Below are 18,056 nucleotides of genomic sequence, written 5' to 3'. Positions count from 1 at the left end.
GTGTGTTCCTATGCAACAATTTTGCATGTTCTTCACATGTACCCCAAAACCTAAAATGCAATAAAATAAACAAATGGGAAAAAAAAAATCTGGAGACTACAGATGCTGGAGAGGATGTGAAGAAATAGGAACACTTTTACACTGTTGGTGGGAGTGTAAATTAGTTCAACCATTGTGGAAGACAGTGTGGCAATTTCTCAAGGATGTAGAAATAGAAACACCATTTGACCCAGCAATCCTATTACTGGGTATATACCCAAAGGATTACAAATCAACCTATTATAAAGACACATGCACATGTATGTTCACTGTGACACTGTTTACAATAGCAAAGACCTGGAACCAACCCAAATGCCCATCAAAGATAGACTGGATTAAAAAAATGTGGCACATATACACCATGGAATACTATGCAGCCATAAAAACAGATGAGTTAATGTCCTTTGCAGGGACATGTATGAATCCGAAAACCATCATTCTCAGCAAAATGATGCAAGAATAGAAAACGAAAAACTGCATGTTCTGATTCATAAGTGGGTGTTGAATAATGAGAACACATGGACACAGGGAGGAGAACATCACACACACTGGAGTCTGTTGGGGGTTGGGGGGCTAGGGGAGGGAAAGTAGGGGGTGGGGAGGTTGGGGAGGGATAACGTTAGGAGAAATACCTAATGTAGGTGATGGGGGGATGGAAGCAGTAAACCACCATGGTATGTGTATACCTACGTAACAATTCTGCAAGAGCTGCATATATGCTCCTGAACTTAAAGTAAAATAAAATTTAAGAAAATTTTTTTAAATAATCAAAAGCATTGTTGTGAGAATTAAATGAGTTAAAATTATAAAGCACTTAGTGTTAGACAGAAAAACTTAAAAGTGTGCTATTGTTGTTTTTGTATTATTTATCCTTTATTCAGCAACCTTGCTAGTCTCTTATCATTTCTTAAAATTTGACTGTAGAATCATCTGGATTTATAAATCTGCAAATAACACAGATTTGATTCTTCCCTTCCAATCCTTTTAATTCTTTTTGTCTATCTTCACTGGACCTCCAATAAATGCTTATCTTGTTCCTGACTTTAAGTAGATTATTTCTTATGTTTCACCATTAAGAATAAAATTCACTTGGGTTTTTTGGGTAGAAACCTTAAATATAAAGAAATTAACTATTCCTAATTGCTAAGACATATAAAAGGAACAACTATTGACCTTTATCAAATGCTTTCTTTCCATCTATTAAGTTGATATTTTAGTTTGTCTTGTTTAAGTTTTGAATGAGGTACACTAAATTTGTAACTACTTTTTTCCTTGCTTCTGACTTTATTCATTATTTATTTGTTTACTTTTAATTATACTTTAAGTTCTGGGATACATGTGCAGAACATGCAGCGGCTTGCTTTTATGCTTTCATATTTTTAAAACTTTTATACTCCTATTCCCCTTGTTTCCTTTGCAGGGATATAAACCAGGGTAACAGACTTGAAAAGGCAAGTGGCAATTTAAAAAAATAAAAGCCTTAAGTCAGGGCAAAGTTCTGTCTTAGCAACTGTAATAAATGTAATACTGCAAACATATTCAAAGTGAACTTCTAGCAAAGGAAGACAAGCACAGAAGAACTGTATTGGGTGAATGCACAGACAAAGAATGGAAAAACTACAACAGGCATCAGCAAATGCCTTAAATCGCAGCAAAAAAATGGCGTCGATTTACATTTACAGTCTAATGTAAACAGTTGAAGTGAACTGTGTGCTTAGTATTTTCAAGTTTATTAAAAGGGATATTGCCAAGATTTGTAAGAATAAACTTATCTTTAGCAAGCATTGTTACATAACCTGATAGAATCTTTAGGCAACTGAGAAAGTTTCTGAAAAAGCTTAGTTAGCATTCATGTTGGGAAATATGTGATATAAATCTTACTTAGTCTATACCCTTGATTATATCAGTTAAATTAGTTTAAGCTTAATCAACAAAGCTTTTATTTACAAATAACTGGATTCAAAGTAATCTGCGATTACTAGAGTAATAACTCTATAAATATTTTACATAAAAATTTGTAGATACTTGAGCAAGACTTCAATATACAATGTAAATATTAAAGAAACTGAACAAAAACTTTTTCCAATAACATAGAAATATTAGAAGTATTATTGGAGAAACTGCTTGAACCCAGGAGGTGGAGGTTGCAGTGAGCTGAGATTGCACCACTGCACTCCAGCTTGGCACCTGGTGATAGAGCAAGACTCTGTCTCAAAAAACAAAAAAAAAAAAAAAAGGAAAGAAAAATATACCTTTTTGAAACTTTTCCTTTTTATAAGATAAAAAGGATTTAATATAAATAATGCTTTCATATCAATGTGACTAATGATACAAAAGAAATTCTTTAAGCCAATAACTAAAAATACACATGAATAACTTTGATGATGTATTTTTCCAGTTTTACAAAAAATATCAGTCAAGTCAGAGTAAAGGAGTTTCTTACAAATGAAACCCAGTAAGTTTTGGTTTGATGGAATAAGGACATGCTGAAGAAATTCTGTCACTGACTATTCTTATCTCTGTAAATCTCCTGGTCTATTTTGCTATACATCTGTCCTCTCTCTCTGGCACCACCCACTGACCTGCTCCCAGTCCTACAAAGGCAGTATGAAGAAAAAGGTAAATCCTAAACCAGACAGTCAACAAAAACTGAAGGAAAATCTACACACTACAGTAATATCATAACAATAATTATTTTATAGATGATTATTGAGTGCTTACTATATTACTGTGTGCCAGTGCTTTACATGTATTAACTAATTTAATCTGTTTGTGTTAACATCACACTAAAAATGATTTACATTCAAAATATAACCAAGTCTCTAATCATCAGAATCATCTCCTTAAAAGTTGAAATTAAAAGAAACAGGTATATTAAATAAATTCTAATCATCTCCCATTACATTCTATGTAATAACTTAAATATAATGAGTTATCAGAATAATGAAACTCTATTCATTTCTTCCCTTCTATGTATCTAGTTCTAATTATCAAGATAATTTATTATTCATATTTCAATTCATTTTCTTTAACTTACTTGATAATATCCTATAATAGCTAAATACATAGTTGTATATATGGTAAAAACATGTAGTAAGCATAAAATGTTAGCAGTCTTCTTTGAAGATTTAACAGTACATCCTTGAACCAATGACCTAGTAATCGAAAGCTTTTTTTTTTTTCTCCAATAATAAGACATATAGCCTAATTAAGGTCATCCATCCAATCGTGCCATTATTGGCTAAGGCATGTGCTAGTGAAAAAGTACCAGACCAAGAATGTGGAGATATGGTTTTAATTCTGATTCTGCCAATAACTCACTATAAGATTTTAGAAAAGGAAATTAACCAGTTTAGACCTCAGATTAATAATATGAACAAAGAGAAGTTTAATCAGGCAATATAATTCTAAATTTTAATGACAATACCTGAGAAATCATAAAGTACTCTGAGAATGTGTGAAGTTTGAATAGCATACAAAGCTCTACAATCTATGAAACATACCCTTAGTTTAGGGAAATTTATCAGGAAAAAGGACATCGTTTAAAACGTCATTGGAGAGCCTTGTCAAAAAAAAAAAAAAATTAGGCTCTCTAAATCATCTTGGAAAAGGCTGGTATAAAAATTTAAGATAAAAAATCACTGTTAAAGGTTATGGAGCTTATTAGGGTTTAACACTTTTTAAATTAATTTTAATTATTTAGTTCCACGAATCTTAGTAGTAATAAGGAGTCCTTACATAACATGCTTATAACTATTTCCCAGACTTGATGCTTGTACTACCTTTAATTGTTAAGGACATTCACAGTTGCTGGTCATGCCATATGGTACACTGTTGTTCACTTCTTTATTTGCTTGCAAGTCCTTGGTCAATAGGACGATAGTCACTTATAATGCTCTTTTAACTAGAAAATGCCATATACTTTATAAAAATTAATTTTGACATATGTTACAAGAGTTTACTAAAGTAAAAGAAAACTAAGGTAAATATTATCTGTAGATTCTGAACTTCTGAAAACGTATAATCTATCAGGTTGATGTTCACAAAGCAAAATTCTCGTCTCTCTAGGAAGCACTTTTTAAAATCAGGAATGTAACCAGTGTTCAGCATTGGGCTTCATTCCCCACCCCATCCCAAGTATATGTCAAAAATATTCTTTAGATAAACTGAGTCCTGAATTTTAATGTACTGCAAAGCTGTTGTAGAGTACGAAAGTGCAGAATCCCCTTTGATCAATGTATCACAAACAATTTTGGAAGTGAAAGGAAAAAACACAAAAAACACAGTTCTTTAACTGATGCATGTAACAGCTTTAAGAGGCTGTCACAGAAAAGACATCTAGAACCGGATCAGGAATTAAGTGGACATTCCAACCTCAAAAGAGTAAAACCAGGTATCTGAGAAAGTCATATACATGCAAGACTACATTTAAAACAGCACTGCTAGTAATGGCTCTTGACTGAAAAATGCGAAACTACTAACAGTTATATAAGTCAAACAGGGTTCCATCTAATTATGAGAGAAAGGAGCCATTTCAAAAGGCATTACTGACTGGAATGCAAATAAATAACATTAAGGGATCTAGAAAATAAATCTGTAGTAGATTTTAGAAAAGAATCTTTTAGACACAGAAGAGGTAAGAACAATTCACTGAGAAAAAGAGAAACAAAAAATGGACCACAAACTGCTTCTTCAGAATATCCAGCACAACTCATGTTGAATGGCATGCCAATGGTTAACTAAAATTTTGGGATATTTGTATAATACTGTATCTCTTCTCCAGGGTTAAAGATGAAACCAAACCAACACTACACTGCTGCCCGTCCTAGAGGAGCACAAAAACTGTTATAAAATAGAACCTGCTCATGCTAGACCTTTAAAAATCATAGTTCCCATGGGAAAATGGACACACAGTTAAGACTATTATCTACATTATACATTGACTTTTCTAGAAGCTACAGATTTCAGTTATAAATATCAAAGAAGGCTCAAATTTAGATTACATGATTTTGGGCTGATATAAGCTATACCTTTTTCCTGCAAAGAGTGATACTAATTTTTATTTTAAAATTTAAATTACAAATTTAAAACAATAAATGTGATTGGTTCTGTTTCTGACTTTGGTATAAAATCAAAGAAAGAAGTATTTTTAACTTGCTAAGTTTACCACCTCAGTTATTATATAAGAGATTATGACTAATTTCATTTCTAAAAACAGAACAAAAGGAAGACTTACATTTTACCAGAAGCGGGAGCAGGAGGAAACATGAAGTAGATATAAATTCCTGACACTTAAAGTATTTTAACATTGGAATGGGATATTATATATAGATTATAGATTTTAAAATCTGCTAAGAAATTTTAAATTGTCTGGGCTCTTATTTTTCTAGGATGAACTAGTACTATTTGATAAGAAGCTTAAAAGCTAGTACTATTTCAGGAGGACATCTGTTTGTGTATTCTTACAAAATTAAATATAACAAACACATATTCTTAGGAATTCAGGTACATCAAAGGTAACAGGAGTACCAGAATATACATTAGTTCTAGAAATCGAAAAATTTAGAACCTTAATTTTAATCATGTAAGAACTCTTTTGAGATAAATTTTTATTAGAATAAAATGTAATAATATGTACTTTAATGTCACATAGTCCTTTGCACTTTATTGTGCTATGAAGTTTGGTGTGGAACTTTGATACTGTCATAGGTGGTTTTTGTTTGTTTTGTGGGTTTTGTTTTGTTTTGCAGGAAGTAGAAGGGAAAGGTTCTAAAGTTGGTGAGTATAAAACTGACAATGAAGTCTTGTTAAAGAAACAGACCAAAGGGTTTTAATTCAGTCCCTAATCACTTTCCAATTGCAAGATCTTGAGCAAATTACCTATTTAAGTCTCAATTCTTTAACTCACAATGGAAATGACCCTAACAGTAGCTCTCACTAAGATTACTATGATGCTTACATGAAATGCATGTACCAAGCATTTAATTCTGTGTCAATAAATAGGAGCTATTATTACTACCACAATTTCTTGTTACATTTGATCTGAAAACTTTAAGAATCCCCTGTGGTATAGGACTAACCAGAAAACTGACTCAGCCTTCCAGAACATGAAATATGGCTATCTATCCTAGATTCAGGACTGAGAACACTCAAGGGGGTACACACAAACATGGCATCACTTTTTAGTCCTTCCTCCTATAATTTTCTTAAATATAAACTTAAGACATTTTAGATTTCTGATCTCTTCCACTGAATGCCATACAGCATTCTTTTTTTAAAAAAAAAGAAATTATAGTTCAAACCATTATCATAAGAGCAATAGATGCTTTTTTTTAAAAAGCTGACTATGAAAAAGGGCTCTAAATTCTGAAATTCCTCCATTTATGGTTTTGAAACAAAAAAAAAAATGGTATCATTTAAGCATTAGTGCAGCAATCCTGGAAAGAAAAATGTTCAACTTCTTAATAGGGCTGATTTGTGATTCAGAGAAAATTCTGGTCTCCATGTTATTTTAATGAAAGGCATTTATCACCAAAGTCTAAAGAAGCACCAAATACTTATAGAATACCACCTTAGTGGCAAAATCTCTAAGATGTAATACAAAATATTTTATGGATAGAGATGGTTATCCTTACCAATAGCAACGAGGTGGCGGGGAAGCACCATACTTGAAGGGAAAAGGCCAGAAGGGTTACTTCCTTATGCAAACTTGAGGAGCCTCTTTATACAGTCTACCAAACTCTTTGAAGTATATTAGCACTGCTCATTTCTATTAATCAATAATTGAAATATCATTAACTCACCAGGAAAAAAATTTAAAAATGATATAAGCTGGCTGCTTAAGAAATAAAGGTAGGTTCTTTTAATCATAAAAACTTTTGTTATATTATCCTCATGTATAGAAAACAAGACATAAGCTGATTGGAAACAGGAGAAAAAAAGGTATTTCCTGAAACCAACTGGGAAAATAACATCTGTATTGTACAATCAGCAAAACCTACTTCAAAAAGAATCACCTCTCTACAAACATGAAAAATACTAATGTTCAACTGCTAGATTTCTAGATAATTAAATAACCATTCAACTAAGAGCAACCAAGGTAACATGTGCCCAAATAGAATCTAAAAACAGTTTCAGTGAAATATTCTGAATGTTTGAGTCAAATATTTAAATGACTGATTAAGATCTCCTTACCTCTTGTACAAATTTTAGTATCAGTATTTAAAATTATTCCAAATGGCTGTATTTAGCAGTAGATTCATTAGGATACAACAGCTCTGCATTCCATACAGGAGCGTAGAAAATAAATCGTAATCACAATGGTTCCGACCTCACCACCACAGGCTAACTCCAAGTCAGGTCCCACATGATTGCCAGGTTCCAGCTGTTTTCAGGACCCCCTGCAGCAGCACTTTTCTTGGTCCTGTTTTCAGTCCAGTCCGTGGAGCCCAGCAAGCCAGCAAGTGTGTGGGAGAGCTCTGCCTCCGGGAGCTTAATCCTCCTCTCTCAGCACATACTGCTTTGCAACACCACAGAAACGCCCCAGCCTAAACTCACACTTGCAGAACAGGCTTCCCCAGAAGAGCTCCACCCATCAACACCAAACAGGTGAGCACTTCCTGCTCAGAAAACAACCGTATGAAATTGCTATTAAATTAGTCTTTTCTCTTTTAAAAAGTTAATTGCTATTCAGTTGTTTGCTTAGTAGGTGAGAGACAGTGTATCCAATAAAAATGATGGAACTTTAGGCTCCATTAAAATAAGAAAAGTAATTGATCAAGTAGGTAGTACTGCCAGTAAAAGGCTGAATCACTAAAGCAACAAGACATGCTGAGGAAACAAATCTTTTAGTATCTTTGCTGATACTGAGTTAAGATTGTTATTCCACCAACACATTTTTTAAAGTATCAACTTATACAGTCACTGTGTGAAAAACTGTAAGACAATCTCTTATGCAATTATTAGAGAAAAAAGTAAAAAAGGTTTCTTCAGAATGAGAAATCCAGAATTAAACAAGTTGTCCCAAATATAACCTTCTCCTTCATACAGTGAACAGATGTTACATATGTAACTCTCCTTCATCCATGGAGCCCCAGGGCACTTCTTTTCCTCTACCAAAAACATTCATTAGCAAAAGTGAAACTCTTTGACAACTATTATCAAATTGGCATTCAATCTCAATTTGTGACTTTTTAAAGCTTTTAAGATTTTTTACTAGTCATTTGCATAAATGCAATATAAATAATGAAGAGATTCAATACTTCTACTAAATAATAGTACTGAACTGTGTTAACCCAATTATTTATTTCCTGAAGAAGCAAATGAATTAGAAATATTGGCACATTTTCTGTTCCAATGACTTTTTTCTAATATTAATATTAATTCTACACTCAGATATTTTTAATTTACAAAATAATGTTATAGCACTTACTGTGTGGCAGACACAATCCTAAGTATTTAAAAACATTATTTATCCTAATTTTTTAAAGGCAGTTCTATTATTATTCCAACTTATAGATGAGAAAACTAAGGCAGAGAGATTAAGCAATTTGCCAAGGTCCAATAATAGTAATTGGCAAGAGATGACATAACCAAGGAATATTTATCACGCACCATGCCAAAATCTTCTGCTGTTGACTGAATTTATTCTTTCCTTCCTCTTTGAACATAGTTCTGAATATAACATTGTTGATAAATGGTAGTCCACACACACACACACACACACACACACACACAAAAGGCGGGGGGGGCAATGAATTGTCCAGGCACGGTGGCTCATGCCTGTAATCTCAGCACTTTGGGAGGTCAAGGCATGCGGATCACAAGGTCAGGAGTTCAAGACCAGCCTGACCAACAAGGTGAAATCCTGTATCTACCAAAAATACAAAAATTAGCCAGGCATGGTGCACACACCTGTAATCCCAGCTACTCAGGAGGCAAGAGGCAAAGGCTGCAGTGAGCCGAGATCATGCCACTGCACTCCAGCCTGGGTGACAGAGCAAGACTACATCTCAAAAAAACAAAACAAAACAAAACAAAAATAACAATGAATTTATGTGATTTTAAAATAAGAAAGACCATAGAGAATTTTAATATATTAACAAAACATGTTAATTGTTACCAATGGAACATCTGTGGATTTATGAATTTAGTTGAATAGGAAACAAGGCTCTTAAAATTTAATCAATGTAGAAGGCAAAGCCACTCTTCTTTTCTTTAATTTTAAATGAAAAACAACTCTCCCTCCTAACCTCTTCCTTAATACTAAAGACAGCAAGGGAGGGCAAGAGAAAGAGAAAAGAGAGGAAGAAAAAAGAGAAAGGAGAGAAGGAGGGATGAGAGAAGAGAGTGAGAAAAAAGAAAGTACATTATTTTTACTGTAGAAAAGCCATTTGGGAATACTCAGAACAAATCCATAAGCCCATGTATTACATAACACATAAACTAAGATGTTTATATGTTTGTAATATATGCAATTAGGTTATTTTATCATTTATGTATAACATATTATTTAATATGTTATGTATTGCTTAACATATTATAAATATGTTATATATTATTTAACATATAAACATTGATAGGAGTAACTATATTCCACAATTATTTGCCTGTGTGTGGGAGATTTACATAGTTAATGACAATAATTGTCATCTAAAAAACTGTACTCTAATGCCATATAAAAATACGTGGTAAGAAAATGGAGTGCTGTAAAAGCTGGTGAATTTGGAGTACAGTCTGCATCTAGTTAACCATACTGTAACTATGTTGTTTCCTGGTTTTGATAATATACTACTATATGTTCCAACTGGGAGAAGTTGAGCGATGAGTCCAGGGGATCTCTCTGTACTATTTTTGCAACTTCCTCTGAGATGAATTATTTCAAAATAAAAATTATAACTGACTGAAAAGATGCTGTGTCATCTAGTGACTGTGTAGGAGAGGTCACTTTCTCTCATATTTAACAAATATGAGAGAGGTCATTCTCTCATATTTAACAAAATGTTTGGTGGCTATCCCCCTTTGAAGGACTAGAATGTATCTGCATGGGTGGGAGAAGCAACAAGAAAAACCACTGGAAAGGCAATAGCTCCATTCCAATCATTCTACCATAAAAATTACCTGAATGATTCAATCACTTCACAGTATGTCTGCAAATTCTGCCAGCTCCATGGCCAAAATATATCTAGAAGCAGATCACTTCTCACCACTTGCATAGCTACCATACTGATCTAAGTCACCATCATCTCTCACCTAGCTCATTCTAACAGTCACTGCTAGCCCCTCTTCTTCTATCTATCTCTGCCTTTCCTCTTGACATGGCAAGGAAAGTGATCCTTTTAACAAGATAAATTCAACCAAACAAAATCTGCTCAAAATCTTCCACTGCCTACCAACTAATTCTATATAAAAGCCAAAACCCCTACAGTGGCACCCAGGCCCCAGAGAAGATCTGATCCCTCTCCTCTCTTGACCTCATCTCATCTCTTCACCCACTGCTCTAGCCAACCTGGCCTTTCTGCTGACCCTTTACCAAGCCTGACACACATTCCACTTGGTATCATTACACTTGTTGTTCCGTCCTTGGAAAGCTCTTCCTCCAGATACATGCAGATCTCCCCTCCTCATCTCCTTCAGGTCTTTGTTCAAAAGTAGCCTTCTAAGGAGCCCTTCCTGGACCACCCTACCCTCCCTTGAAAATTATAATCCCACATGAGCCACATCCCAGCACTTCTTAGTCTTGGTACCCCTTTCTCAGCTTTATTTCTCTTCATAGCACTTATCTCTCGTACAATACAGTTTACTTATTTATTTACCTCTCTCCTTCTTGTCACATGTGAATACAAACATCAAAATGGAGGAATTTCTGTCTGGTGTGTTCACTGGTTTAGCCATAGCACTTAGTATGCACTCAATAAATTCTTGATCAATGAATGAATGAAAATTGAAAATGGCCGAAAGTAGAAAAGCCTCTTTACTTGGGGCAAGAAAAACACTGATTAGGGGGCTACTCCCAGCACTGACTAAAGGGCATGTGGGGTTTAGAAAACACTTTTGGTTACTATAATGAAAACTGTTCATGTTATAATTATCAATCAAGAACCGTTTAGGAGCAACCATATAAAAGATGCAAATTACTATAAAATACATTTCTCAACAAGCAAAACCATGTAGGCGGAGAAAAAAGATACATAGAAAGTGAAGTATCAAACTCAAAATGAGAGAAATGAATGTGCTCTCAGGTGAACTGAATGTAAATTCAAGTTTGTCAAAGAGTGGCCTAGGGAATCTTCACACAAAAAAATGGTAAGTCAGTCACAGGCCGAGGAAGAAGGAAGCCCAGAGAATCTTGGGAGGAGAGTAAGGAAACACATTAGTGAAGCTGAATATGGGTAGGAAATAGGGGAAAAAATGGCTACAAAGATAAGTTAGCTCTACAATTTGTGAAACACCTTACAGTCTACACTAAAAACTTTGTATTTAATTCTGGCATAGAAGGAGGAAGTCACCCAGAATTTCTCAAGATAAGAGTTACATGATGAAAGTTGTACTCTAAAATTTTAATTTGGTAGTAAATATTAGGATAGATTAATTCAGCAGGCATTAGCTGTGTAACCACTGCTCACATAGCCTGGGGAAGAGACAAAGATGAATGACATACGTGCTACTTGTGAAGAAAGTGTAATTTAGTGAATATGTGAAATAACTACTATGAAATTTGCATAGCCTGGGGAAGAGACAAAGATGAATTACATACGTGCTACTTGTGAAGAAAGTGCAATTTAGTGAATATGTGAAATAACTACTATGAAATTTGCACTGGTGGTAGACAGGAGATGGGATTAGGGAGAGGAGGGTCAGGGAAGCTTTCATGGAAGAAGTGGATTCTGGCCTGAGTCTTGAAATACAAGGAGAATTTCAACTGGTCAAAATGGGGAAGGTATTTCAGGCTGCAGGAACAGCAGAAGCAAAGTGAAAGCTAAGAAACCACGTGCCATGTTCAGAAAACACAAGCAGATTCCAGTCAAGTATACAGGGATAAATACTATACTAGGAAAATGGAAAGGGAGAATGGCTAGAAATGCTACAATATAATAACATTTGGAGATATGTTTTATGCATGGAAAGGAAAAATTAAAAGATTTTTTTAATTAAAGTGGCATTAGGAAGGATGATGACTGAAAACAAAACTAGCAAATTAAGTAGGTTCCTATAAGCAATTCTCTTTATCCCCAATAAAGCCCATCTTTTGCCCTAATTTCTGTTCTGTTTATATAAGCCTTATAAAAATGCAAATATATTTTATTTGCCCCTATTGTAATAAAAGCAAAAAAAATTATATTTTTGTTTTGACAGAGAGAGAAAAGTCTTTACATCTATTCAATGTTCTATAGTGGGCAGAATCTGGGTTTTGAATTAACTAATTGAACACAAGTTAGTTAATTCAAACCAAGTGTGTGGCACAGTGTCTGGCACACAGTCAGGACTATGTAAGTGCTGGTTGTGATAACTATGCGGTGTCAGGAGATTTCGGTAAATCCTAGTTGTGAAGCCTTATGCAAGTGTCTTAAGCCTCCAGTTGCTCCACTGGTTAAAAAAGGGTAGGGAGAGGAGAGATGGAAATACATTCCCTATCCCTAGTACCTCACAGGTTGTGCTCAGATTCAAGTCCAATTTAAACAATGGAAACATAAATATCAATAAACCCTAAAGCACTTTATAAATACACAGTATTATAACTTTTCTGTTTTTCCCTGATACAGAAAATATTTTTCCCTGATCCTCTCAAAAGTGAGAAAATATTACCTTGATCTATCATATGCAATGCATTCGGTGAGAAAGCTTCCCAAAGCACTCTAGCATTTTAGTACTCCTTTGACTTTTATATCAGTGCCTTCTAGGGTAGGGATTTTAATAATCTGATTCTGAAACATTTAAGCATTTGTTCAATGGGAAGCATATTCAGTGCAATACTCCAAAAAGAATAAATAAAAACCTGGACCTCTTTTAGTTGATCTTTAAATGTGTGGTTACCTCTTACTAAAGTGACATGCAAAGAAACATGGCTACGAAAGAGCAAAAAATATTGGAAACTGAAAAAAGAGAGAAAACAGAAACAATCCAGGAGCAAGCAAGTGAAAATTTAAAACAAAACAACTGTAATTAGGTACAACTTTAAGTAAAATAACATAAAAAGCAAGATACTAGAGGACCGGTTTCCTACAAACTACAAATTTTTTTTTTTTTTTAATTTCAAAACTATCCTACAAATCCAGGCTGACTTGTTACCTAATAAATTTCTTAAATAAATATAAGGATTACATCAGAGATATTTAATCACTACATCTTCTCTCAAAGTGAAAGCCTGACTCTTCCAAAGGTACTGAGTTATCCCAATTGATTGTACAGTGTAAGTTACATGTAAGTTACTGTAAGATCTGTAACATGTAAGTTACAGATCTACTTCCCTGTTCTACTCTTTCCTGTCTTCTCACACATGCGCTTGACTAGTCTTAAATGGAAAAAATAAACAAACAAACAAACAAAAAAAAACAAATTAAAGCCTCAGCTTTAATGTGTATCTGTTAACCAAAAAAAAAAAGTTATCCTCAAGAAGACACAAATTTGGGATGCAAATTCTTAGACCATCCAAAGAAGCTCCTTCCTCCACCATGGTTCTGTGAAAACTATTGTAATTAATTTGTTTCAGTCATGTACTATGATATAGTTAAGATATTTGTCCCCACCCAAATCTCATGTTCAATAGTAATCCCCAATGCTGCAGGAAATGGGGGGCTGGTGGGAGTTGTTTTGGTCATGGGGGCAGATCCCTCATGGCTTACAGTTGTCCTTGCTTAGTGAATACTTGTGAGATCTGGTTGTATAAGTATGTGGCACTCTCTACCACTCTCTTGCTCCTACTCCTGCCATGAAGTGCCTGCTCCCACTTCGCTTTCCACTATAAGTAAAAGCTCCCTGAGGCCTTCCCAGAAGCCGAGCAGATGCAAGTGTCATGTTTCCTGTACAGTCTGTAAAACTGTGAGCCAATTAAACCTATTTTCTTTATAAATTACCCAGTTGCAGGTATTTACAGAAACGCAAGAATAGAAATAACACAACTGTGATATCTAGGCATATAGATTTATATCAATAAATAGTATTTAAATAAGTATATAAATTAAATCTAGTTTCTGACACTCACAAATTTAAATAACATAGTAAATAAACATAAATCAATAAATAACAGTTGCCATTTATTAAGTATCCAGGGGTCTTAAGTACCTTAACTCTAATCTTTGAAATAATAATCTTGCTTCACTTTGTGGCCTAGGGATTAAACTCAAGGTTGCCTGAGCTTTTGTCCCTTTAACCCTGCTGCTTTTCACACAGGTATATAAATTAAACATCTGCATTAAATCTAGTGTCACAAGTATCCATTTTATGGAGTGGATGCATTAAGAAGGATCTTGGAAATTACCTATTTGGACAGAGTAGAGTTAACAGGAGATTACAATCTATTTCTTCATATTTTAGAAAATAATACATGCTCATTGTGATAGGGACAGGAGAAAGGGAAATACTGGGTAGAAGAGGGTGGTCTCTGGCAAGGGCTACACCCTCAGGCCTGGACCCACAGCCCAAAGTGAGAACATACATTCCTGTTTTCCCCCTCAATTGTTGCCTTTTTCAAAACCACCTTGGCCTGCCCCACCCGCCATCCTGCGCTCATAAAAACCCCAGGCCCTACCAGCAGAGTGGTAGAGGTGCAGAGAAGGAAAGAAGCAGCCAGAGGTTCAAAGGAAACAGCCTGACTTCAGAGGGATAGCTTGACAGCAGGACTTTGGAGAAGTGTTCAGCCAGGGACGGCCAAACTCCAGGGAAAGACCACCTTCTCACTCCATCCCCTTTCCAGCTCCCCATTCTTCTGAGAGCCACTTCTACGGCTCAATAAAATCCTCCACATTTACCACCCTTCAATTCATGTCCTGATTCTTCCTGAACACCAGACAAGGACTTGGATACAGGTGCAAGAGGCTGTCACACTGACTGTCCACTGAATTAACACTTAAGCTATCCACGGACCACAAAGCTAGAAGAGCACACTGTAACATATTCCCTCTGGGGCTCCAGGGGTCATGGGCAACCCCTAGACACTGCCATGGGCCTGCACACAGTACTGCTTCTACTGGTTGCCCAGAAGTGCTCATCTTAGCCTCTGTACCTACTCACCTGCGAGTCCTATGAAGGGGCCAGGGAAACGATCCCATTTCTATTATGAAAAAATTAAATAATACAGAAGCAAATGGAGAAAAAATGAAACGTTTCTTACCGTCTCCATAATTCCATTCCCCTTTTCAGTTAGGTATATAGCCTTCTAGATCCTCTTTTTAAGAATTTACAATGAGATTTTACTGTTGTGTAATTTGTCTTTTCATTTAATAATACAACGGAGAAAAAATTCAATGGCTTAGTATACAGGCCTCTACTTCTTTCTTTCTGGTGGTTGCAAAGTATTTTACAGTACCAAAGGACCAAGAGTATTTTTGAAAATATGATTTCCAACATTTCTGTATTAAAGCAATGCTGCAAAGAACATTCATCTGGATGGGAGCAATATTTTTTAAAAATGCAAAGTGACCAATTCAAAAATGGCAAGAGACTTAAATAGGCATTAATTCAGAGAAAATATGCAATGGGCAATAAGCACACAAAAAGATGTTCAACATCATGACATTTCTGTATATTTGCTACCTGGATCAACAGAGTATTAGCAGTACTCCAGAATTCTCTCTTCTGCCCATCCCAATCACTGATTTCCTCTTTCCTCTTCAAAGGTAGCTGCTATCCTAAGGTCTGATACCACAGAGCAGTCTTGAACTCTTAGGATTTTGAACTCTGCATATGTCTATATAAAACTTGATAGTGTGTATATCAGGACTTTTAATACTACTTTTTGAGAGAGTCAATCATGTTGCAAATAGTTTTAACTCAACATTTTTATTGGTATAGAGGAATTTATTGTATATACCTTCATTTATTCATTCCATCATGTATACAGCCATGAGTTTTGCCAATTTTTAACAAATGGAAATGAAGCTGCTATGAACATTCCTACACATATCTTAGTCTGTGTACATGAATCTCTATATACATCTAAAAGTGGAACTGCTGGGTTACAGGGTATATGTGTATCAACTTCAATAGATAATGCCAGACCATGATTGTCTCAAATTTTACTTCCACCATCAGTATATGAGAATTCCTATTAATTTATATCCCTGCCAACCTTAGATATTGTCACACTTAAATTTTAATTATTCAGGCCTGGCATGGTGACTCACAACTGTAATCCTAGCACTCTGAGAGACTGAGGCGGACAGATCATGAGGTCAGGATATCGAGACCATGCTGGCCAACATGGTGAAACCCCGTCTCTACTAAAATACAAAAAATTAGCTGGGCATGGTGGCATGTGCCTGTAATCCCAGCTACTCGAGAGGCTGAGGCAGGAGAATTGCTTGAACCTGGGAGGAAGAGATTGCAGTGACCCAAGATTGTGCCACTGCACTCCAGCCTGGTGACAGAGCAAGACAATATCTCAAAAAGAATTTTTTTTTAATTATTCTGGTGAGTATGTACTGAAGAGTCAATAAGGCTTCAATCTACATTTCCCTAAAGATTCTTTAGAAGTCCTTTGTCAGGTATGCATTCTGCAAATATCTTCCCACAGTGTAATATGCGCTTTCACTATCTTAATGGCATATTATGATAAAGTTCTTCCTTTTAATTGTTTACTTATTAAGCTTTTCAGTTATAATTAATACTTTATGTCTAACCTAAGGTCATAAAGATAGTCTATAGTATTATCTTTTAAAGTTTTATTGTTTCATCTTTCACACACAGATTTGTAATTCTCCTGGGATGGATTTTTGTGTATGGGGTTAAAAAATGGTCAGGCTTCTCTTTTTTTATATTCAGATGTCCAGTTGACACAGTACTCTTTACTCAAATGATTGTTCTTTTGAAACTGCCCTGCAATGCCACCTCTGTCATAAATCAAGTATCTATTATCTATACAAACATGGGTTTGTTTCTGGACTCTGCTCTGTTCCATTGATCTATTGGTCTATCTGTACATCTATACCAATGACTTAGTGAAGCTTTCACAATATATCTTCAACATCTATTACAGTAAGTTTCCCACATTTTTATTCTTCTAAGTTGTCTTGGGTATTCTTGGCTCTGTATTTCCATATACATTTTAGAATCAGTCATTAATTTCTACAAAAATTCCAACTCAAAGCTTGGGCATTTTTCAGCAACTCTGTCTTAATGAGTTCTGACCTCCAATTTTTGTTCCCCTAGCCCTATGATGACCTCCACTCCACCAGCGGCTATCCTAGGGGAATAATGTCCCCATACGCTGGGGTCACTCTCCAGATTTCCTTCTGTTTCATCTTAGCACAATAATTGCTTACAGTTTTATTAACTCGCTAATGCTTCAAAAATGTATTTTTATATCTCTGTTAAAAATTTTTAACTGTCCTCAGAGGGAAGGTTGTCTAAATCACTAGTCTTTTATTTCCAGATGTTAATGCCTCAAAAATAATCTCTACTTTTCTTCTTTATTTTCCATTTCTCCCACTCTTTCCCTCTTCTCGCTTCTATCCCTTACCCCTCCTCTTTCTTTCTTTCTGGTGGAAAAGGTGGATGATGTGAAAGATGGGGAATTCCAGCATAGCAATTATTTTTAAAAGACCATCTAGTTTTATGCTAGAAAAGAAAAAAAATGAGAACTGAAGAACTTGTTAGGGGGCTTAAGAGAAGACTGACTACACGTAGCAGAGTGAAGAATCACTGAGCTTAACGATAGAACAACAAATTATCCAAACTGAAAACAAAAAAAAGAGAGAAAAAGAAAACAGGAGATTGTGCCACTGCACTACAGCCTGGGCGACAGAGCGAGATTGCCTCAAAAAAACAAAAAAGAAAAAAAGAAAAAGAAAGAAAACAGAGTT

The 18,056-nt window shown here is 35.1% G+C and overlaps 1 protein-coding gene across 5 annotated transcripts in view; it reads right to left on the bottom strand.

The window, feature by feature from the left end:
- Positions 1 to 18,056, bottom strand: part of ARHGAP32 (Rho GTPase activating protein 32) — a 316,763-nt gene that overhangs the window by 61,211 nt on the left and 237,496 nt on the right. The window contains exon 1 of one of the 5 annotated variants that reach the window (XM_017523464.2): positions 7,234 to 7,604. The exons of the other annotated variants lie outside the window; for them this stretch is intronic. The gene's annotated coding sequence lies outside the window, so the exon portion shown is untranslated. Of the gene's footprint in view, positions 1 to 7,233; positions 7,605 to 18,056 lie in introns of those variants that run through there. 5 annotated transcript variants of the gene reach the window in all.

The sequence above is a fragment of the Cebus imitator genome, unplaced genomic scaffold, assembly GCF_001604975.1.
Source record: "Cebus imitator isolate Cc_AM_T3 unplaced genomic scaffold, Cebus_imitator-1.0 Scaffold0, whole genome shotgun sequence".
NCBI lineage: Eukaryota > Metazoa > Chordata > Mammalia > Primates > Cebidae > Cebus > Cebus imitator.
This window is presented reverse-complemented; position numbering and strand designations above follow the sequence as displayed.